The sequence below is a fragment of the Saccopteryx leptura genome, chromosome 7, assembly GCF_036850995.1.
Source record: "Saccopteryx leptura isolate mSacLep1 chromosome 7, mSacLep1_pri_phased_curated, whole genome shotgun sequence".
Lineage (NCBI taxonomy): Eukaryota > Metazoa > Chordata > Mammalia > Chiroptera > Emballonuridae > Saccopteryx > Saccopteryx leptura.
Window position 1 is genome coordinate 19,380,936 of NC_089509.1, and position 23,994 is coordinate 19,404,929.

Genomic DNA, 23,994 nt, shown 5'->3' on the forward strand with positions numbered 1-23,994 from the left:
TCTGCCCATCTGGGGCATCGCTCTGTCGCAACCAGAGCCATTCTAGTGCCTGAGGCAGAGGCCACAGAGCTCTCCTCAGTGCCTGGGCCAACTTTGCTCCAATGGAGCCTCGGCTGCGGGAGGGGAAGAAAGAGACAGAGAGGAAGGAGAGGGGGAGGGGTGGAGAAGCAGATGGGCGCTTCTCCTGTGTGCCCTGGCTGGGAATCGAACCCGGGACTCCTGCACGCCAGGCCGATGCTCTACCACGGAGCCAACCGGCCAGGGCTGGGAATTTGCATTTCTAACAATTTCTCTAGGTGCTGCTGATCTGGGAACTGTATTTGGGGAACCCCGGTTTTGAGACAAGAGCAGCAGACCCAGAAGCCTTTGTGGTTTCAGACGGAGAGTGCAGCTCAGGCTTTTTGGGATCCCTGTGGCACTGAGACCTCCATCTCTACCCTTCCTGACTTTTACTGTGTGCGCTTGGGAGACGTTTTTATTTGAACTGAACGCCAGTCCATTATAAAGAGATTATAACAACATGCTGTGATTTCACCACCCAAAGGTTAGGCCATTCAAAAGCCAGAGCAGACACACGCTTATTAAAAGGGCTTAAAGAAAATTGTCAATATACTCGGAAATTTTGGCCATACATCAAAAGACTTGCTTCCTGCTTGGCATCATTTCAACCTGATCGATATCGCTTGCACACAGCACATCCACCTCTTGTTTAATTTACCGTTTATAAGTTTGGTGTGTCTGACGAAGCGAAGCAATTCTGATGCAAAGAATAAATAAGCAGGACAGCAAATTAAATGGGATTTGTGGGCATAATTATACAGTAAGAAATCTTGGGCCTGGGAGCAGAACTCTAATTGCAGATTAGAATACACACGTCCGCTTGTGTGTCACAAGCACTCTCTATATCTGCTGAATGTAAACAGCTCCTCTGATTGACCTCCTAGCCAGCATTGCTTGGGAAGGTAAGAGCTGGGTTTTGCTAGTCTTATGGAGAGAATGGGAGAGGCAGCTTGGTGTGGTGGCAAATACTCAAGGTTTTGGGGTCAGGCAAAGCTGTCTCCCAAATCCTTCATACTTTGTAGGAAGCTATTTGATTTTTCTGGACCTGATTTTCTTCATCTGTAAATTTTGGACAATGCAACCTAGTTTATGGTGTGGTTTTAAGGATCAAATGAAAAAAAGTAGGTGGGCGCATAGTAGGTGCTCAATATATGGTAGCTATAGCTAAACTCCCAGTTACAGAGGGCTGGACCTGCAGAGGCAAGGAGGTGAACGCTTACACATACAGCCCTGTGCCCAGGTCTTCTCCTCCTTCTTAAGGTTACTCTGTGTTAAAATGCAAGTACGTGAACCCCCAGAGGAGGGCACCCCCAGGGCTATAAGAGCTCTGTTACTCCCAGGGCAGCAGAAATGCTGGCCTAGAGCAGCAACAGATGATCACACTGGAGAACCAAACATGAGATTACTGCAGGATTAACAGGACTAGCCTCTGCAGACGTGACTGTAATAAGATGTACTTAAATTTTTAAAGGGATGCCCCATATATGTGGTAGGTCTGTGCTTGTCACAGTGGCTGGATTTGTCAGACGCATTCATCCTGGAAAACTAGCTGAGTTCCTTTGGTGGAGAAGCAACTGGGAGGTCCGAGGGTTTGGGCTCACAGAGGCTGGGCCTGGGTGGGCCTGCTATGGGGGCAGGGAGGGGCCAGGCTGTTTTTTTTTTTCTTCTTCAGATTTTCCATTGATTTGAGAGAGTGAGGAATGGAAAGAGAGGAGAGAAGGATGAGTGAGACAGAAGCACCAACTTGCCATTCCACTTAGTTGTTCCATTTGATTGTGCACTCATTGATTGCTTCTCGTATGTGCCCTGACTGGGGATTGAAGCCCTAACCCTGGTACACTGGGATGGCCTTTTCTTCATTGAGCCACCTGGCCAGGGCTGGGTCCAGGCTCTGATATGGATGGGAGAGAAGAAAAAGAGGGGTACCTGGAAGAGTGGGGTGAGTGGATGTGGGACACTGGAGACTGAAAGAAGATCCCTTTGGGTAAGTCCTATTGTGAAATTGTTTCCATGCGTCATGGATCAGTTCTCCAACTAGAGGGCTCTAGTGCTTAGAGAGTTCATAATTGAGTCAGTGAGAATCTAAGAGATGAAAATGTCAGCCCAGTGGGCATGTGATGAATGTGTAGAGGAAAAAGGCCATGGTGTTGGGTTGGGTCCTGAGTTAGAATCCAGATCTGTGACTTCAAGCTGAGGGCCTTTGGGCTAGTTACGTAACTAATCTGTGACTCAAGTGCAGCTATAAAGTGGCTATTGTGAGGATTAATAGGGGTAATGCAAGAAAGCATTTAGCAGAGGCCTGGTTTATGGCAAGCACTAAATATTAATTGGTAATATGATAAAGAGCTTTTCCCTTTAGAGCCCCTTGCATAAGTTTTTTTAAATTTTTAAAAATTTTTCTGAAGTGAGAAGCAGGGAGTCACTGAGACAGACTCCCGCATGCACCTGATTGGGATCCACCCGGCATGCTCATCAGGGGCGATGCTCTGCCCATCTGGGGCGTTGCTCCATTCCAACCAGAGCCATTCTAGTGCCTGAGTTGGAGGCCGTGGAGCCATCCTCAGCACCTGGCCCAATTTTGCTCCAATGGAGCCTTGGCTGCAGGAGGGGAAGAGAGAGATAGAGAGAAAGGAGAGGAGGAAGAGTGGAGAAGCAGATGGGCACTTCTCCTGTGTGCCCAGGCTGGAAATTGAACCTGGGATACCCACACGCCAGGCTGATACTCTATCGCTGAGTCAACCGGCCAGGGCTACAAGTCGATCATATTTAAATGTAGTTTTGTTTTTCAGTTTTAGGCTCCAGTGCTGACCATTCACAGTGTGGACCGCAGTGGGAGGCAGGGCCATCACAGAGTGCAGTGGGACTCAGCACATCACCATAGATTAGGCTTCCCCAAACTACGGCCCGCGGACTGCATGCGGCCCCCTGAGGCCATTTATCCAGCCCCCACCGCACTTCCGGAAGGGGCACCTCTTTCATTGGTGGTCAGTGAGAGGAGCATAGTTCCCATTGAAATACTGGTCAGTTTGTTGATTTAAATTTACTTTTTCTTTATTTTAAATATTGTATTTGTTCCTGTTTTGTTTTTTTACTTTAAAATAAGATATGTGCAGTGTGCATAGGGATTTGTTCATAGTTTTTTTTATAGTCCAGCCCTCCAACGGTCTGAGGGACAGTGAACTGGCCCCGTGTAAAAAGTTTGGGGACCCCTGCCATAGACTGTCTGGACACAGCTTTAGAACCAGGTCCCTCAGGAGCAGGCACGCAACAAAGCTCTGCTGCACACTGGCCAGGGCCTCCTTTACATGAATTTTTAATGATGTGTCCTTCAAGAGGTCACCTATTCTTTCTGAGGTTGAGTTGCTTTGGCTCTTTAAAATCAGAAATCGCAGCCTGACTGGTGGTGCACAGTGGATAGAGCATCGACCTGGGATGCTGAATTCCCAGGTTTGAAACCCAGAGGTTGCTGGCTTGAGTGTGGGGTTACTGAAATGAGCCCAAGGTGGCTGGCTTGAGGCCAAGATTGCTGGCTTGAGCAAGGGGTCACTGTCTTGGCCTGAGCACCACCCTGTCAAGACATATATGAGAAGAAATCAATGAACAACTAAGGTGGTACAGCTACGAGTTAATGCTTCTCATCTCTGTCCCTTCTTCTCTCTCTAATGAATGAATGAATGAATGAATGAATAAATAAATAAAGAACAGAAATAGCCCTAGGAACCTGCAGGTGGGGACATAAGTCAAACAAAATATTGTAATTGGTGTACATGGGGTAATTGGGGTAATTGATGTTGGAAGGGGTCTAAAGCTCATCAGAAGTTTGGAAAGAAACGAGTCTTGCATTTTGACTGAGAGGAAACGGGGAGGGGATGTGGCTAGCACGTCAAAGGCAGGGTCGGCTGATGAAACTTTGTGGTTGTATTTCTCAAACCACTGGCTCAGGTTCAAATTGCAGCCTGGTTGCACTAGCACCTGTCACTGGTGTCCTCACTTGACTTTGGGTTAAACTGCTGAGGCAGCCACAGCCACTGGGGCCTAGAAATCAGCTGTGCCATTATATGGGCCCACTTCCCAGATTGTGCCAATTCATCTGTTACATCATTTTCCAGTTATGAGTATATTTTAGGTGCAGGGAGTTCAGCAATGAATAAAACACTTCTTGCTCTCAGAAACCTTTGGTCTTGTATGGGGTAAAGGCAATAGACAAATACTAGACTACACACATGTATATTTCAGATTTTTTTTGGGGGGGCGTGAACTAAAAATTTGGAATGCCATGAAACTGTACAATAGGCTAAAATCCGATTTAGATTGGGGGTTCAGCAAGAATAAATGAAATGGGAGTGAGTTCAGATGAGAGAGGAAGACACACGGACTGGAATGGAGACAGGCCTTTATTTATATTTTTAAACATAAACCTCCCTGTCATGAACAGACATTGACCATGGGAAAAGCAGTGCCCCTGCTTCCTGATACTGTTGTCCTCGAATGACACACTTTGTGCTTCCCCACTCGATTCATTTCTCCGCTTCTTCAGCTGCGGCTGACTGTATGAATGTGGACTGGGGGCTCGCTGCTAGTCCCGCCTGTGTGAGCTGTCTGCTCTCCAAGCTCTCTCTTTTCTAGACTTTTCTCAGGAAGTGTCTGGCTTGCTCTTTCCACCTTGATCCCATTTGGTGATATGGCACTTTGTTTTGTTACTCCTGTGTAGCACGTGCATGTTAGTTTGTGTGAGGTACGTCTCTGCAAAGGCATAAATAGGTAGCATGTCCCCAGTGAGAATATTGATGAGGCTGTGACATGTCAGAGCTAAATGAGCCATTGTGCAAGGGTGGGCAAAAGTCAGCTAATAATCATAATGAACAATATAGTCATTAATAAATAATAATACAAAGATTAACTCTGTTTCCTGTACTCAGAACTGTAAACCTACTTTTGCCTACCCCTGTAGATCTTATCCTCCAAATTGCTTGTTCTGAATAAGCTGAAACTGAAACGCAGAGAAGTTAAAGGACCCCACTAGACCCTGGGTGGGAACCAAGGACTTTGATCATGTCTTGTTATTTTATCTTTTGCATTTATCAGGGTATTTGTTCCAGAGTCAGAATTTGACACTTCTTTTCTCGCTGACTGTTAACTCTTCTAGCTGGACCAGGTAGTCCTGTCAAAGGCCTCCTGTACTTACTTTCAGCAGTGGATGGAGCAGGTACAATCAGTGACCTGATTATCTTATTTTTCAAATAGGTATAGCAATTTAAATGAATAAACATCTATTAAACAGTTACTGTGTGTCAAAAACTTTGCAAAGCTTTGGGGATGGAGAGCTGGTAAGATAGACCTGGTCCGTAACTTAAGGGGCACACAGAGTAAAAGCTGATAAAGAAGCAGTTACCACACAGCAGACTTGTCTGTCATCAACAGTTGTGCAACATATATGAACACAGAACAGACCAACCAATTCTGCATGGGAGAACGGAGAAGTTTATTAATACCTACTCTACTCACCTCAACTTTATATTATGAGGTGCCGATGAGATAACGTAGTGAAAACGTGGTGGGGAATAGAAAGAACAGTGTATGCACACACTATCCAAGTGGATGGTGTTGTGATTCGCGAAGCTTCAGAGGGAGGTCAAAGAAGAAAATGATGGCTGGGAGAGAAGGGGAACAGCCATCCTTCCTGATGAATCAGTAAATTTTACACAGAGACAATTCCGGTCCGTGGCTATAGAACCATCAGAGTTATAGCCACCCAGCTTGTAAATTGAGCTTTTTGTAACAGGAATGATCCAAACTGTTCATTCTGTTAAGGCAGCTGACAGCTCTCTGTGACTTAGGGTGTTAGTCACACTTATCTTCCCATTGGAAGAAGATGGCTGAGAAGACCTGTGATAGAAGAGCAGACAGGATATTGGGGAGAACCCCACAGCTACAGCTGTCTTGTCCTGGCTAAGAGCCCTAGTGGGCTGGGAGAGACTCACGCCCTTCCTCCAGTCCCCTGCATCCTGGAATCATGAAGATTTGAAGAGTGTGTTGTTTTAAAATAATTAGTGTGCAAACATAAGCAGGTATTTTAATGAAAGCACAATGTTCAGAGACTTTTTTCTTTTTTATTATTATTGTTTGTTTGTTTGTTTATTTATTTATTTATTTTAGTGAGAGATAGAGACAGGGACAGACAAACGGGATGGGAGAGAGACGAGAAGCATCAATTCTTTGTTGCAGCACCTTATTTGTTCATTGATTGCTTTCTTATACAGTATGTGCCTTGACAGGAATGAGGAGCCTCCAGCCAAGCTGGTGACCCCTTGCTCAAGCCAGCGACCATGGAGTCATGTCTATGGTCCCATGCTCAAGCTGGCAACCCCAGTACTCGAGCTGGCGGGCTGGCACTCAAGCCAGGGACCTCGGGGTTTTGAACTTGGGTCCTCAGCATCCCAGGCTAATGCTCTATCTACTGTGCCACTGCCTGGTCAGACCAGAAACTTATTTCTCAGTTAAGAGTCACAATAACATGAGTCAAAGGACATGACCCAAAACAAAATAATTATGTGTGATGAAAGCCTGATGTCATCCTAAGAGGCATTCTTAAAAAAATAAACCCAAAACCCTTAGTGTTAAGTTGTGTTATGCATTTGATACTTGGTTCTGTCCAAACTCAGGAGGGATGTCCAACCTAGAGCTAAAAGGAAAAGCGACCACAGGGTACCCTCTGGTGGTGAGGCAGACCCACTGCAGTTCATGGCCTGAGTCTGTCCTTGTCCTAGGAAGGAAACCAGGAAATGCCAGGATTTTAGTGTCCCAGATGTCAAGGGACATCTGTTTGTTGTGAGAATATTCAAAGGATCTTCTTGCTGGGCTGTGTGGCAATACAACAGGCAAGCACTGTGGAATCTTCCATAAATGGGTCATTATTGGGCTGAAAATGATGCAGAAACAGGCTGACTGTAAATTACTGTGATAAATTAGCTGTGTAAAGCAGAACCAGGGGCCCTGTGCCCTCTACAACCTAATCTCTGTCCCTCTTTGCTTCCTCTCCTCACTGACATTAACAAGCAAGGGGTACTCTTCCTTTCAAGTTGAGTCTGTATTAGAGTGCTGTGGAAACAGCAGGAACTGTGGTACCCCCCCTGCCCCCACTCCCACCAGTAAAGCCATTACGGGCTCTCCTCTTTGTGGCTTTGTGAGCCTTCAAGAAGTACAGATGGGAAGAGGAAGCCTGGAAAGGGGATAATTCAGACGACCTGCTGTCCTTACCCTAGAGAGATGCTTGCAATACTGATGATCAATAAACTGATGTCACATCACTGTTGTCCTAAGTCCCTTGAGTGACAAAGGGCCAGTGATTTCTGGCATCCTGACTGAAGTCATCCTCAACTCGGTGCCATGTGATCCCTCACCTGCAGCACCTTAAAAAGGAGGGCAGGCATACAAACAACAGCACACCGATGTGCTGGGTGTTAGTCTCTGCTGAAGGCTGACTGAGACCCCGAGGCCAGCTGGGGATGACTGAGTTGGCAATTCCTCAGGACCGACTCTCCAGGTTTAGGCTGGACATCCTTGGTTATCCACAGGACCCTTAGGCTTATCGTTTGTGTGCCACAACCAACAGCAGCACAGCGTCGTTGGCAATTCCCACTTGCAAACAACTGGGGCAGGCCTGCGCTTCCCGCGGAGAAGTCTGAGACAGCAGGACTGGGTGGACTGCAGCTTGACTGTCGCTGCAGGTTTGCCTGCCTCTGCTTTTAGCCACTGAATTCTTATGCACCTAGTGAGTCTCTCAAAGTCATTCTTTGGTGATAAGAGTGCACAGTGGCCAATAGCGGATTTATTCTCATATAAGCTTTGTTGCTGCCACCCCTAGATCCACTGAGAATCCTGGGTGAGTTGAGGAGGAGGACAGGGAGGGAGGGAGGGGACGAAACTACTCCTGATGCTGTGGTTTACTGTAGCAGAACCTCGGGCAGGCCGTCCCGGGCCCCAGAGGACTCCGTGTCTGGTTCCGTGTCACTTGAAGCAGAGCGTGCTGTGTATGTCTCTTCACAGGCAGCCTGGAAGGATCTCCTTCTAGCCCATTTTTCTCAGGGCCGGTGACTCTTTTGGGGCAGTAAAGCATGGGTGGGGGGCTCCTGGACAGATGGTGGCCTCCAGTTGCAAGGATACCCCATAGGGAATCAGCCAAACCAGAGTTTTTCACCATTTTTTTTAAAAATTTAACAACTAGTTTAATCCAAAAACTTTGAACATTTAAGTCATTGATTGGCACAGTACCCATTTTTAACCAAAACACGCAAACCAAATGTCAATAGTTATCACATCATTGCAAAACCATTTTTTATAACCCCTTAAATTTTTTATTTTTAATATTCTAGTGTTCAAACAACTCCTGTCCGATATATACTGCAAGTCACTATGTCAGAACACTGGTTTATAACTTAAAGTTCTCCTGGAGTCTTCAAAGGGAAACATAAGAAGTGATCTGTCGGGGGTCCTCAGCCTCAGTAGTTTTCCCATTGTGCTTTTGAAGAACATTGCATCATCAGGAAAATTTCTTTTCCTGGAAATCCTCAGAAAATCTCTTATTGAGGAAGTTCTGTGGTCAGTGTCTATGGACGTGCTGAGTATGTTGAGTGAGCTGGTCTGTGCTGTCCTCTGTTGTAGACATTTGGTTATGTCCAGGCATCAGACCATCAGGTAAAGTTGCTAGACAGCCCCAGATAACAGCTGTTTCCTCTCACTCGATCTCCCATCAAGATCTCACTGTGGGTGGATTACTCACACTGACAGCTCCAAATGCTGACATTCAGTGGGGCTCCTGGTCCACACCTACAGCAAGTCATAGGACCACTTTGAAAGTGTGACTTGATCAACAAGAAGAGGTGCCCTTTTGATGTTGAAATTTCAAGTTGACAGAGTATCCCAAATCTCTAGCGTAGGCTTGTCAGAGGTGAGGCCCAGGCTGAGAGTCTGGGGATGAGCGTGTTGGCAATTCCACACCATTGCATTTGAGAAATTCTAGGGCTGAGAAATTCTAGGGCTTCAGCTGTAAGGGGGAAGCACATATTTGTAACACACACACAGAGCTGGTGCTCACCAAACAATTGTTCTTATTTGGGACCATTTCATTGATTAACTCAACAAATAATTATCAAACGCTTACTACACATCAGGCAGTGGAGATATGAAAATAACAATTTATATTTATCTTCTCAGATATTTTGTTTTCAATGTTTACCAAAGTAATGGGTTAGAAGAGCCCGTGATGACAAGCAGCAGTCTTCTGGTTACTACTGTTGCCCAGCCTCTGCTTTAGTCTACTTATGATTTAATTCTTTGGGAGGTTATCACTTTATAATATGTTGTACTTCTATTTCTTGATTTATGAACATTATATGTCATTTTTTCAACTTCCACTATGGAAAATGAAGATTTAGCTCATTTATTTATTATACTATGCCCACTGACTTTCACTTCTCTTCTCCCTCCTTCCCCTTAGTATTTGATAGTCAAGTTATTATTATTATATGTTTCCTTCTCACCTCAAACTAATGAAGAGGGTTCTAAGATCACCACCCAGAAAAAGTGGGAGTCTCTGCCAGAAAGAGACAGACAATGTTTTCTCTCTCAGCTATCAAGTTTCTCTGAGTGTTTTGTTTTCTTTGGGAATGTTGCTCGTGGTCACTCTCTGAGGTCCAGATTCTAGATCTATAGCTTTCACGTCACCTCTCCTGTGAACGGTGATTTATAATATAGACTACTTGCCTGAGGGTAAACACATTAACCTAATTTATTGCAAATAATATGAAATCGCAGCTTCCCTGGTGTGTATGACACCCACTGAAAACCTTTTCTTTGAGTTTAGATAGGTTATGCCGGGGCTTTGGGGATGGGGAGCGCAGACCTCTCCACTCCAAGAACTCATACTCTCACGCTCTTCAAAATGTTTTCCCTCCTGCCTCTTCTACTCCCCCTCCTTACCGTGCCATGTTCTCTTGTCCTCCAACTGTTGACTTTTCTCCCAGTCCCAGGTAGGCACCAAGAGAGAAATCCCTGGTGCCCGTTTGATCAGAGTAGATAATGGTGGGTGCCTCCAATATTCATTCCAGCCCAGATGGATGCGTCTAAGGCAGCGCAGCTGGGATCATTGTCTTCCTTGGGCCAGTAAGTGATTTAGAAAAGTGATCCAACTCTGAACCCTAAGACATGTAAAGAAACCTGCTGGGGGTTTCTGTGAAAGGCAAATTTTCTCCTACAAGTAGGGAAAGATCTCTCTGTGTCCTCCGGACCTGTTATCCGGATTTGATTTCTACTGCAGCCATGTGCAACCAGGATGATGATGAAGCCAACCTGAAAGATGACCAAAGAGACAGGTGGAGAGAAACTAGGTCCTTGAAAACTTCACGGAACCACTGAATCAAGCAACCCTTAATTCTACCCTCTCTCAGGCCCTCTATACTTCCTGTCATGTGAGAGAATGCATGTCCATATTGTGGAGGCCCATTTGAGTCAAGATTTCAGAAGTCAAACTGGTAAGGTTCCTGAAGATATTTCTGGGTTCAGGACGAAGGGAGCTCTGAAAGATAGCTATGCCTGTCAGATGGAGGTTTGAGCACTCACAAGCCTCTGCCCTTCTTCTGCTTATTCCATTCTTACAAGTTTCTCTCTCACCCAGGGTGGGGATTTAAACATCTGCCCAGGGGAGAGGCAGGAACACAACACACTGCAGCCTTCTGTAAGCACCAGATGAGTGGTGCTGACAAGATCACGTGAGAAGCTGATCTGGTTGATCGGGTGCCTCCCTATTCAGGGTGTAGTTAGCTGATGTGAGGGGCTAGACTACTGTTCCCTTTGTCTGGCCCTCACTGATCTGTGAGCAGTCCTCCAGCAGCCATATGCTTGGTTAGGACACCTTTTCAGAGAGAAAGAGCAGTCTTGTGGTCAGGGGTGCACAGACACTAGACTGATGACCCAAAGAAATAGCTTTAGAGTCCCTCTGCCAACAGTTTTCTATGAGCTTCTCTTCCTCCCTCCCTCCCTCCCTTCCTCCCTCCCTCCCTTCCTTCCTTCCTTCCTTCCTTCCTTCCTTCCTTCCTTCCTTCCTTCCTTCCTTCCTTCTTTTCTTCCCTCCCTCCCTCCTTCCCTCCCTCCCTCCTTTCTTTCTTTCTTTCTTTCTTTCTTTCTTTCTTTCTTTCTTTCTTTCTTTCTTTCTTTCTTTCTTTCTTTTTCTTTTCTTTCTTTCTGAAAGAGGGAGAGAGAGAGATAAGAAGCATGAACTTGTAGTTGCATAACTAGTTGTTCATTGATTGCTTCTCATATGTGCGTTGACCGGGGGATTCAAGCCAAGCCAGTGACCCCTTACACCAGCGACCTTGGGCTCAAGCCAGCACTTTTGGGCTTAAGCCAGTGACCATGAGATCATTTGGATGATCCCACACTCACGCCAGTGACCTCAGGGTTTTGAACACTTGGAAAAAAAGTTAACACTTTTTCCACTGTACCACCACTGGTCAGGCTGAGCTTTTCTTAATTTCTGGTGTCCTTAATGCATTTTCTAGGTATATAAATAAGAATTATAAAAAGTTGAATGAAAAAGTGGGTATACCATTTCTCAGCTTTCTTATTTTTTATTTAACTTGCAAAGAAGTTGCAGGGGCTCAACTGTGTTGCTTGTAAATTAAACCAAGAATAAAAATGAATAGTGCACAGAGGTGTATGTGGCTTATGGAAGAGTTCATGGTGCCCCTCAGCAATAAATTCGTATTTTTTATCCTGCTTGCCAATTGATTAAAAAATATGTATGTATTGCAAAGTTCATTTATTGATTGAGAGGAAAGTAAAAAGAATAGCTTCTCTAATTAAAACTGACTGGGACTGTAAAAGATTAATTAATTGGATGCATGCCACTTAATTTTCATGTTATTTTGTGCTCAGCACTCTGTTTTCATAAATAACGTGTTGTGTTGGGGTGGCTAGTGTCTGTCTAATTAACAGTCTGAGGGAAAGGTGATGTGTGTGCCTGCTGAGCAGGCAGAGTGGGTGGAAAGAGACTTTCCAGACAGAATCCACAGTTCCTATTCCCTGGGCCCTGTTTCTTGCCATTTTATCATTTTTTGTTCAGTAGACGAGGTTTTGGTGGATCTTCTTAGAGACTGCTGTTTGTCTGTTTCCCACTGTTTCTTCATCAGAGGACAGGGAGGCTGGGGCACTTTTAGAGACTGCAGGGTGAAGACTCCCACTAGGTTGGGAGAGCCACTCCAACTGCTCTCTCCTCTGAACTCTCCGCATGTTCAGTTGTTACCTGTTTGGCAGCCAAGTTTTACCCACTTAACCAGGACACAGTTTTATGATCCACCCTGGGCAATGTATGGTGTTGGGCCGGTGGCTTTGAGGCTAGACTGCAGCTTCTTATTAGACATGTGACCTTGGGGAAGTTACCTAAATTCTCTGAGCCCCAGGTAATAAAACGGGAATACTGAGTAAACCTGCCATGAGGATTACCTGAATAGCATAAATGGCATTCTACTGTAGATTGTAACTACTGACTGACCTCATGTTTGGATCCTGTTCTGAAATCCACACTCTACTTTGGAAACAGAATTCATTTTTCTTTTTTCTTTTTTTTGACAGAGACAGAAAGAGGGACAGATAGAAAGAGAGAGACAGGGGGGAGAGAGATGAGAAGCATCAATTCTTGATTGCAGCAAGGAACATCAAATCTTCGTTGCGACACCTTAGTTATTCATTGATTCCTCTCTCATATGTGCCTTGACCAGGGGGCTCCAGCAGAGCGAGTGACCCCTTGCTCAAGCCAGCAACCTTGGGCTCAAGCCAGTGACCTTGGGCTTCAAGCCAGTGACCTTGCAGCTCAAGCTCATGGGGTCTATGATCCCACGCTCAAGCCAGCAACCCTGTACTCAAGCTGGTGAGTCCCTGCTCAAGCCAGATGAGCCTGCGCTCAAGCTGGTGACCTTGAGGTATTGAACCTGAGTCCTCTGCATCTCAGTCTGATGCTCTATCCACTGCACCACCTCCTGGTCAGGCCAAAATTTATTTTTCTAAAAGGAAAAGCTGATTATACAAATGCTTTGCTGAGACCCCTAAATGGCAGATGATGTTTCAACTCTGCAGAATAGAAGTTCTGACTCCTGCACATATTGGCCCCCATCTACCTGGCAAGTCTCACCTCCTGTGGCTGGTTCCTCCTTTCCTTAGCCCTCCCATCACTGCACACCCCCCACCCCCAATCTCCCTTACACCTGAGTAAAATATACTCTTTTTCTCTTCTGTATGGAAGTCTCCTTTTCTCAGAAAAGCAAAAATTCTTCCTTTTTTTTTTCTTCACATTCAGTTCAAAAGAAGTCATCTGTCCTCCAACAGAACTGTTTTTTGTTTGAAATCTCTCTTCATGACTAGGCAGAAATTTCCTATAGGCAGGGCCTGTGTCTCGATCACCTTTGTGTCATAGTGCCCAGCAAAAGAATAACATGAAGTAGTCTTTTAGCAAATGATTGTTGAATGATGGACAGAAAGACCAAAATTTTTCTTCATGTGGAATTACTATTTAATACGTGCCTCCCCATAACACTGCTGGCCCTATTCGGGCAGGGGACATTTCTGTTTTGTTCTGCATTGTTCCATGTTTCCTGGTGGATGGTAGGTGCTCAATAAGTAAATAAATACAGCTGACACATTATCTGGTCTATATACCTCAGAGTTTTGTTGCCAGGACATATTGATGATGAACATAAGATTTTTTAAAGTTTAAAATTGATTGGGAAGATTTTATAATAGAATAATAGTTGCAATTGACATTATTGCCATGATACTTTTTGTTATTACTGGTAGGTGTGCTCTTGCTTTTTGGAGTAGATTTCTGAGTAGCATGACTTCTGGGTCCTTCTGTGGATTATTGTAGCTGGAGGTGGACACCCAGAGGCAGTCCCCATCATCCTTAGAGAGGATTGTGATGCCTTTGTTTATCGATACAGCAACTGAGCTGCTTGCAAGTCTTATACTATCCTTTATAAAAAAAATACCATAACCTGATTTTCCTAATATGCTATTATCCTTGCTTAGTGACATGCACAATAAATAATGCATTCTGATAATTTTAGTTTTAGGCACTTGTGTAGAGTCTAATCAATATTTATACTTATTCAAGGGGTTTTCCTATTTTTCTTCATTAAGAGACGTTTTCTATTTTTATTTTTCTTCATATGAATGTTTGACCTTGTATAAAATTAAAAAAAAATCTTTCCTCTAGTGTAAACACCCCCTGAACAAAACCCAGCCATGAAGATTGTCACCCCCCCCCCTCAATAATTAGGAGATGAATACTTACAGAAAACAAGGCCTGAGCCCATGCTCTATTTTTACTAGCTCTTCATGTTTGACTGTAGTTCATAAAATTGGATCGTAGACTAGGTCTGTTAGCTTCAGCCCAATGCCATTGCAATTCTTCAGCAATATTTACAGTGCTGGGAGTTGGGGAAATTATTTAAAACAAATTACTGCATGACCAGGCGGTAGTGCATGGATAGAGCGTAGGACTGGGATGCAGAGGACTCAGGTTCGGAACCCTTAAGTCACCAGCTTGAGCGCGGGCTCATCTAGTTTGAGCAAAGCTCACCAGCGTGGACCCAAGGTCACTGACTTGAGCAAGGAGTCACTCAGTCTCCTGTAGCCCTACGGTCAAGGCACATATGAGAAAGCAATCAATGAACAACTAAGGAGCCACAATGAAGAATTGATGTTTCTCATCTCTCTCTCTTCCTGTCTGTTTGTACCTATCTGTCGCTCTCTCTGTCTCTGTCACACACACAGACACACACACAAAAATTACCAAGATGATTCAAAATAATTTTGGATTGACATGACTAACTTGCTTCAGAGGCCCTCTTCCTCCACACCAAAATTATTATTAAAAAAATTTTAGGCCCTGCACTATTTCCCCAGGTATATCTTTTTTATTTTTATTGATTTTTATTGATTTTAATTTATTGTGTTTACATAGATTCTAGTGTTGCCCCGAATGTATTCCCCTCCCCTGTACTCCCCTCAACATCTCCCTTGCCCCCCTCCCCGTAACGCCTTTCCCCCCTTCCCTTCAGGTTTATCCCATCCTGTCATCCCCTTTCCCTCTGTCCTCTTTTCCTCTGGTCCCTTTGATCTCTCCTCTGTCTCAATTCCGTTCCTCAGTTCTCATTATTCCTTGGATTCCTCAAATGAGTGAGGTCATATGGTATTATTCTTTCTCTGTCTGGCTTATTTCACTTAACATAATAGTTTCCATGTCCATCAATGTTGTCACAAAAGGTAAGATTTCCTTCTTTTTCTAGGCCATATAGTATTCCATTGTATATATGTACCACTGCTTTTTAATTCACTCATCCACTGATGGACACTTGGGTTGTTTCCAGATCTTGGCTATTGTGAACAATGCTGCCATAAACATGAGGGTGCATTTCTCTGTTTGAAACAGTGCTATGGTGTTCTTGGGGTATATTCCTAAAAGAGGGAAGGCTGGGTCAAAAGGCAGTTAAATCTTTAACTTTTGAGGAATCTCCATACTGTTTTCCACAGTGGCTGCACCAGTCTGCATTCCCACCAGCAGTGCAGGAGGGTTCCCTTTTCTCCACATCCTCGCCAGCACTTATTCTGTGTTGTTTTTTTGATAAGCGCCATTCTGACTGGTGTGAGGTGATATCTCATTGTGGTTTTAATTTGCATCTCTCTAATGATTAGTGATGTTGAACATTTTTTCATCTGCTTATTGGCCATCTGTATGTCCTCTTCAGAGAAATGTCTATTCATTTCTTTTGCCCATTTTTTGATTGGATTATCTTCCTGGTGTTGAGTTTTATAAGTTTCTTTTAAATTTTGGTTATTAGTCCCATTTGTTTATCTTGTCATTTACTTCCCTTGCCTGTGGAGAAAAATCAGCAATTATATTGCTGCGAGAGATGTTGGAGAGCTTACTGCCTATATTTTCTTCTAAGATGTTTATGGTTTCACGAATTACATTTAAGTCTTTATCCATTTTGAGTTTATTTTTTGAATGGTGTAAGTTGGTGGTCTAGTTTCATTTTTTTGCAGGTAGCTGTCCAATTTTCCCAACACTATTTGTTGAAGAGGTTGTCTTTACTCCATTGTATGCTCTTACCTCATTTGTCAAATATTAGTTGTCCATAAAGGTGCAGGTTTATTTCTGGGTTCTCTGTTCTGTTCCATTGATCTATATGCCTGATATTACACCAGTACCAAGCTTTTTGAGTACAATGGCATTGAAGTATAACTTGATATCAGGAAGTGTGATACCTCCCACTTTATTCTTCTTTTTCAAGATTGCTGAGGCTATTTATGTTCTTTTATGGTTCCATATAAATTTTTGGAATATGTGTTCTATATCTTTGAAGTATGTCATTGATATTTTAATCGGTATTGCATTGAATTTATAAATTGCTTTGGGTAATATAGACATTTTTTATTTATTTATTTATTTATTAAAATTTATTTATTAAATTTAATGCAGTGACATTGATAAATCAGGGTACATATGTTGAGAGAAAACATCTCTAGATTATTTTGACATTTGATTGTGCTGTATACATCTCCCCCAAAGTTAAATTGTCTTCTGTCACCTTCTATCTGGTTTTCTTTGTGCCTCTCCCCTCCCCCAATCCCTGTCTCCTACTTCTCCCCATCCCCCCTCCCCCCACCCTCCACCCCTGTTGCCATCACATTCTTGTTCATGTCTCTGAGTCTCATTTTTATGTCCCTTCTATGTATGGATTCATATAGTTCTTAGTTTTTTTTCTGATTTACTTATTTCAATCCGTATAATGTTATCAAGGTCCATCCATGTTATTGTAAATGATCCGATGTCATCATTTCTTATGGCTGAGTAGTATTCCATAGTATATATGTACCAAAGCTTTTTAATCCACTCGTCCTCTGACGGACACTTGGGCTGTTTCCAGATCTTCGCTATTGTGAACAATGCTGCCACAAACATGGGGGTGCATTTCTCCTTTTTGAGCCGTTCTATGGTGTCCTTGGGGTATATTCCTAAAATTGGGATAGCTGGGTCAAAAGGCAGTTCGATTTTAAGTTTTTTGAGGAATCTCCATACTGTTTTCCACAGTGGCTGCACCTGTCTGCATTCCCACCAGCAGTGCAGGAGGGTTCCCTTTTCTCCACATCCTCACCAGCACTTATTCTGTGTTGTTTTTTTGATAAGCGCCATTCTGACTGGTGTGAGGTGATATCTCATTGTGGTTTTAATTTGCATTTCTCTAATGATTAGTGATGTTGAGCATTTTTTCATATGCCTATTGGCCATCTGTATGTCCTCTTTGGATAAGTATCTGTTCATTTCTTTTGCCCACTTTTGGATTGGGTTGTTTGTCTTCCTGGTGTTGAGTTTTACAAGTTCTTGATAAATTTTGGTTATTAACCCCTTATCAGATGTATTGTCAAATATGTTCTCCCATTGTGTAGTTTGTCTTTTTATTCTGTTCTTGTTGTCTTTAGCTGTGCAAAAGCTTTTTAGTTTGATATAGTCCCATTTGTTTATCCTGTCTTTTATTTCACTTCCCCGTGGAGATAAATCAGCAAATATATTGCTCCGAGAGATGTCCGAGAGCTTACTGCCTATGTTTTCTTCTAAGATGCTTATGGTTTCACGGCCTACATTTAAGTCTTTTATCCATTTTGAGTTTATTTTTGTGAGTGGTGTAAGCTGGTGATCTAGTTTCCTTTTTTTGCAGGTAGCTGTCTAATTTTCCCAACACCATTTGTTAAAGAGGCTGTCTTTCCTCCATTGTATTTCCTTACCTCCTTTGTCAAATATCAGTTGTCCATAGAACTGTGGGTTTATTTCTGGGTTCTCTGTTCTGTTCCATTGATCTATGTGCCTGTTCTTATGCCAGTACCAGGCTGTTTTGAGTACAACGGCCTTGTAGTATAACTTGATATCAGGAAGTGTGATACCTCCCACTTTATTCTTCTTTTTTAAGATTGCTGAGGCTATTCGTGTCCTCTTTTGGTTCCATATAAATTTTTGGAATATGTGTTCTATATCTTTGAAGTATGTCATTGGTATTTTAATTGGTATTGCATTGAATTTATAGATTGCTTTGGGTAATATAGACATTTTAATGATGTTTATTCTTCCTAACCATGAGCACGGTATATGCTTCCACTTGTTTGTATCTTCCTTGATTTCTTTTATCAATGCTTTGTAATTTTCCGAGTACAAGTCTTTAGTCTCCTTGGTTAAGTTTATTCCTAGGTACTTTATTTTTTTGGTTGTAATTGTGAAGGGGATTGTTTCCTTAATTTCTCTTTCTGACTGTTCATTGTTGGTGTATAAAAATGCCTCTGATTTCTGAGTATTGATTTTATATCCTGCCACTTTGCTGAATTCATTTATCAGGTCCAGTAGCTTTTTGACTGAGACTTTAGGGTTTTCTATATATAATATCATATCATCTGCAAATAATGATAGTTTTACTTCTTCTTTTCCAACTTGAATGCCTTTTATTTCTTCTTCTTGTCTCATTGCTGTTGTTAGGATTTCCAGGACCATGTTAAATAAGAGTGGTGAAAGGGGGCACCCCTGCCTTGTTCCTGATCTTAAGGAGATTGCTTTTAATTTTTTCCCATTGAGTATGATGTTGGCTGTGGGTTTCTCATAGATGGCTTTTATCATGTTGAGGTATGTTCCCTGTATTCCCACTTTGCTGAGAGTTTTGATCATGAATGGGTGCTGGATTTTATCAAATGCTTTTTCTGCATCTATTGAAATTATCATATGGTTTTTCTCCTTTTTGTTTATGTGATGAATCACATTGATTGATTAACGAATATTGTACCAGCCTTGCCTCCCCAGAATAAATCCCACTTGATCATGGTGTATGATTTTTTCCATATATTGTTGGATCCGGTTTGCTAATATTTTGTTGAGGGTTTTAGCATCTATATTCATCAGAGATATTGGCCTATAATTTTCTTTCTTTGTGTTGTCTTTGCCTGGTTTTGGAATCAGAATTATGCTCGCCTCATAAAAGGAGCTTGGAAGTCTTCCTTCCTCTTGAATTTTTTGAAATAGTTTGAGAAGGATAGGAGTTAGTTCTTCTTTGAATATTTGGTAGAATTCCATTGTGAAGCCATCAGGCCCCGGACTTTTCTTTGTTGGGAGTTTTTTGATAACTGTTTCAATCTCATTTGTTGTAATCGGTCTGTTTAGGTTTTCTGATTCTTCCAGATTGATTTTTGGAAGATTGTATGCTTCAAGAAATTTATCCATTTCATCTAGGTTGTCTAGTTTTTTGGCATACAGTTCTTCATAGTATTTTCTTACAATATTTTGTATTTCTGTTGTGTCAGTTGTTATTTCTCCTCTCTCATTTCCAATTTTATTTATTTGAGTCCTCTCTCTCTTTTTCTTGGTGAGTCTACTTAAAGGTTCATCAATCTTGTTTACCTTTTCAAAGAACCAGCTCCTAGTTTCATTGATCCTCTGTATTGTTTCTTTAGCCTCTATGTCATTTATTTCTGCTCTGATCTTTATTATTTCCTTCCTTCTACTACATTTGGGCTTTACTTGCTGTTCTTTTTCTAATTCTTTTAGATGCAGGGTCAAGTTGTTTATTTGAGCTTTTTCTAGCTTCTGATAGTGTGCGTGTAGTGCTATGAACTTCCCTCTCAGTACTGCTTTCACTGTGTTCTATAAATTTTGAGTTGTTGTGTGTTCATTGTCATTCGTTTCTAGGAATTTTTTTATTTCTTCTTTGATCTCATTCTTAATCCATTCATTATTTAACACCCTGCTATTTAGTTTCCATGTGTTTGAGAATTTTTGAGCTTTTCTGCTGTGATTCATTTCTAGTTTCATGCCGTTGTGATCGGAGAAAGTGCCTGATATGATTTCAGTCTTCTTAAATTTGTTGAGAGCACTTTTGTGCCCTAACATGTGGTCTATCCTCGAGAATGTACCATGAGCGCTTGAAAAGAATGTATATTCTGCTGCTTTAGGGTGAAAGGTTCTGAAGATATCTATTAAATCGAGTTGATCTAGTGTCTCCAATAAGTCTGCTGTTTCTTTGTTAATTTTCTTTCTTGAGGATCTATCTAGCGATGTTAGTGGGGTATTGAAATCCCCTACTATTATAGTATTGCTGTTGATCTCGCCCTTTAAATCCATCAAAGTCTGCTTTATATATTTGGGTGCTCCTATATTAGGTGCATAGATATTTATAATAGTTATATCTTCCTGTTGGATTACTCCCTTTATCATTATGTAGTGGCCTTCTTTATCTCTTACTATATCCTTTGTTTTAAAGTCCAATTTGTCTGATATAAGTATTGCTACCCCAGCTTTTTTTTCATTTCCGTTTGCATGAAATGTCTTTTTCCATCCCTTTACCTTCAATCTATGTGTGTCTTTTGTTCTAAGGTGTGTCTCTTGTAGACAACATATGTATGGGTCCTGTTTTCTTATCCACACAGCTACCCTATGTCTTTTGATTGGATCATTTAATCCATTTACATTTAAGGTTATTACTGATATGTAATTGTTTATTGCCATTTTATTCTTTAAAACTGTATTCCTCTTTTGCTATATTCTTTTTCTCCTTTGATCTGTTTACAACAGAACCCTTAGCATTTCTTGCAGCCTTGGTTTGGTTGTAGTAAATTCCTTGAGTTTTTTTTTGTCTGTAAAGCTTTTTATTTCTCCTTCAATTTTAAACGATAGCCTTGCTGGATAAAGTAGTCTTGGTTGTAGGTTCTTGTTCTTCATTAACTTTGAATATTTCTTGCCATTCCCTTCTGGCCTCAAGTGTTTCTGTTGAGAAGTCAGATGTCATCCTTATGGGGGCTCCTTTGTAGGTGATAACTTTTTTTTCTCTTGCAGCTTTTAATATTTTCTCTTTATTGCTTAGCTTTGGTATTTTAATTATGATGTGTCTTGGTGTAGGTTTCTTTGGGGTTCTCTTTAACGGAGACCTCTGTGTTTCTTGGATTTGTGAGAGTTTCTCTTGCATTAATTTAGGGAAATTTTCAGCTATGATATGATTGAACAACATCTCTATTCCTTGTTCCTTTTCTTCTTCTTCAGGAACCCCTATGATGCTGATGTTATTTCTCTTCATGTTGTCACAAAGCTCTCTAAGGGTTTCCTCTGACTTTTTGAGTCTCTTTTTTCTTCTCTGTTTTCATGCCTTCATTCCAGTTGTCCTCTAATTCACTGATTCAATCATCTGCTCTATCTATCCTGTTTTTAATTCCTTCCATTGTGGTCTTTATTTCTGATACTGTATTTGTCATCTCCGACTGATTCTTTTTTGTACTTGCTATTTCTTTATTTAGGTGTTCATAGTTACCATCCATTGTTGTTCTAAGATCCCTAAGCATCCTTACAATCATTATTTTGAACTCCGCATCTGGAAGTTTGATTATTTCCATATCACTCAGTTGATCTCCTGAAGTTATCTCTTGTGGTTTCATTTGGATTGCACTCTTTTGTCTTCTCATTGTGTTTGGGTGTTTTATTTGTAGAGTTGGTTGAGTCTAGCCTTGGTGTTGCCTGTCTCCAGTTTTCAGTTGTGTTATTTCTAGATCTTCTTGGGTTGGTATCAGCTGTTATCTGTAATCCACTTTTGGATTTGGGCAGCTTTGAAGTCTTGATTTGTTTGTTTTCTTAATAGGTGATAGTCTTGTTTACTGATCTCAGCAGGGGGCTTCCTTGAAACTGTATCCAGGAATGCGATGGGTGTAACCTGAGACTCTGAAGGCCTCTTTAGCCAGCTAATCTCTTTGGGGGCAGGGTGTTTTCTCAGCTTCAGTAGGGGGAGGTGTATCTCAGATCTCCATGAAGACCTGAGTTACTGCCCCTCCTCCCCACTTCTTGTTTTCAGCTGTGTCTTGTTGTGCTGATTGGAGCTGGATAGATGTCCGGAGATCTCTGATCCGGAAGCAGTTCAGCTCTGTTTTGTGAAAGGTTCAGTCCCTCCCCCAGCTATGGCCGCCTCTAGCACGGATGAGTCAGCTTTTTTAGTTCGTTTCCTGCATTCCTTAGCCCCTCACAGTCTGTCCCTCTCCCTGTCCTTTTCACTTGGGAGATAAGCTGGTCTTTTCAACACACCTCGCTCCCTGGTCACCAGGTAAGTGGCTGTGAGCAGTAGTTTCTGCTCTTTTCCCTATGTGAGATCCTCTCTGGGCTCTCAGCCTCACCCCCCCCCCCTCGGTTCCTGTAAGCATAGGAGTTTCAGGTGCTCCCTACCAGGTTTGTGGCTTCTTCTTTGCTCCTTGGTTTTTGAGAGCTGTTCTTGCAGTTCAGAGTTGGTTTTTCATGCTGATTTTTCCTAAATTGATTTGTATTCCAGTTTGGTGGTAAGAGCTGGGCGTCTGTGCATCCGCCTACTTCGCTGCCATCTTCCTTCTCCCAATATAGACATTTTAATGATGTTTATTCTTCCTAACCATGAGCACGGTATATGCTTCCACTTGTTTGTATCTTTCTTGATTTCTTTTATTAATGTTTTATAATTATCCGAATAAAAGTCTTTAATCTCCTTGGTAAAATTTACTCCTAGGTACTTTATTTTTTTGGTTGCAATAGTGAAGGGGATTGTTTCCTTAATTTCTCTTCCTGACAGTTTATTGTTGGTGTATAAGAATGCTTCTGATTTCTGAGTATTAATTTTATATCCTGCCACCTTGCTGAATTCATTTATCAGGTCCAGTAGTTTTTTTGACTGAGACTTTAGGGTTTTCTATATACAATATCATATCATTTGCAAATAATGATAATTTTACTTCTTTTTTCCAATTTGGATGCCTTTTATTTTTTTCCTTGTCTTATTGCTGTGGGCTAGGACTTCCAGGACTATGTTGAATAAGAGTGGTGAAAGGGGGCACCCCTGCCTTGTTCTTGATCTTAAGGAGATTGCTTTTAATTTTTGCCCATTGAGTATGATGTTGGCTGTGGATTGTCATAGATCACAATGATCATATTGAGGTATGTTCTCTGTATTCCCACTTTGCTGAGAGTTTTGATCATGAATGGGTGCTGGATTTTATCAAATGCTTATTCTGCATCTATTGAAATTATCATGTGGTTTTTCTCCTTCCTTTTGTTTATGTGATGAATCACATTGATTGATTTGCAAATATTGTACCAGTCTTGCCTCCCCAGAATAAATCCCACTTGGTCATGGTGTATGATTATTTTCAAATATTGCTGGATCTGGTTTGCTAATATTTTGTTGAGCATTTTAGCATCTAGATTCATCAGGGATATTGGCCTATAATTTTATTTTTTTGTGTTGTCTTTGCCTGGTTTTGGAATTAGAATTATGCTTGTCTCATAAAAGGAGCTTGGAAGTCTTCCTTCCTCTTGAATTTTTTGAAATAGCTTGAGAAGGATAGGAGTTAGTTCTGCTTTGAATATTTGATAGAATTCACTTGTGAAGCCACCGGGCCCCGGGCTTTTGTTTATTGGGAGTTTTTTGATAACTGTTTTGATCTCATTTGTTGTAATCGGTTTGTTTAGGTTTTCTGATTCTTCCAGATTGATTTTTACAATATTATATGTTTCAAGGAATTTGTCCAATTCATCTAGGTTGTCTAATTTTTGGCATACATTTCTTCATACTATTTTCTTACAATCCTTTGTATTTCTGTTGTGTCAGTTGTAATTTCTCCACTCTCATTTCTAATTTTATTTATTTGAGTCCTTTTTTTTCTTGGTGAGTCTGGTTAAAGGTTCATCAATCTTGTTTACCTTTTCAAAGAACCAGCTCCTTGTTTCATTGATCCTTTGTATTGTTTCTTTAGCCTCTATGTCATTTATATCTGCTCTGGTCTTTATTATTTCCTTCCTTCTACTACATTTGGGCTTTACTTGCTGTTCTTTTTCTAGTTCTTTTA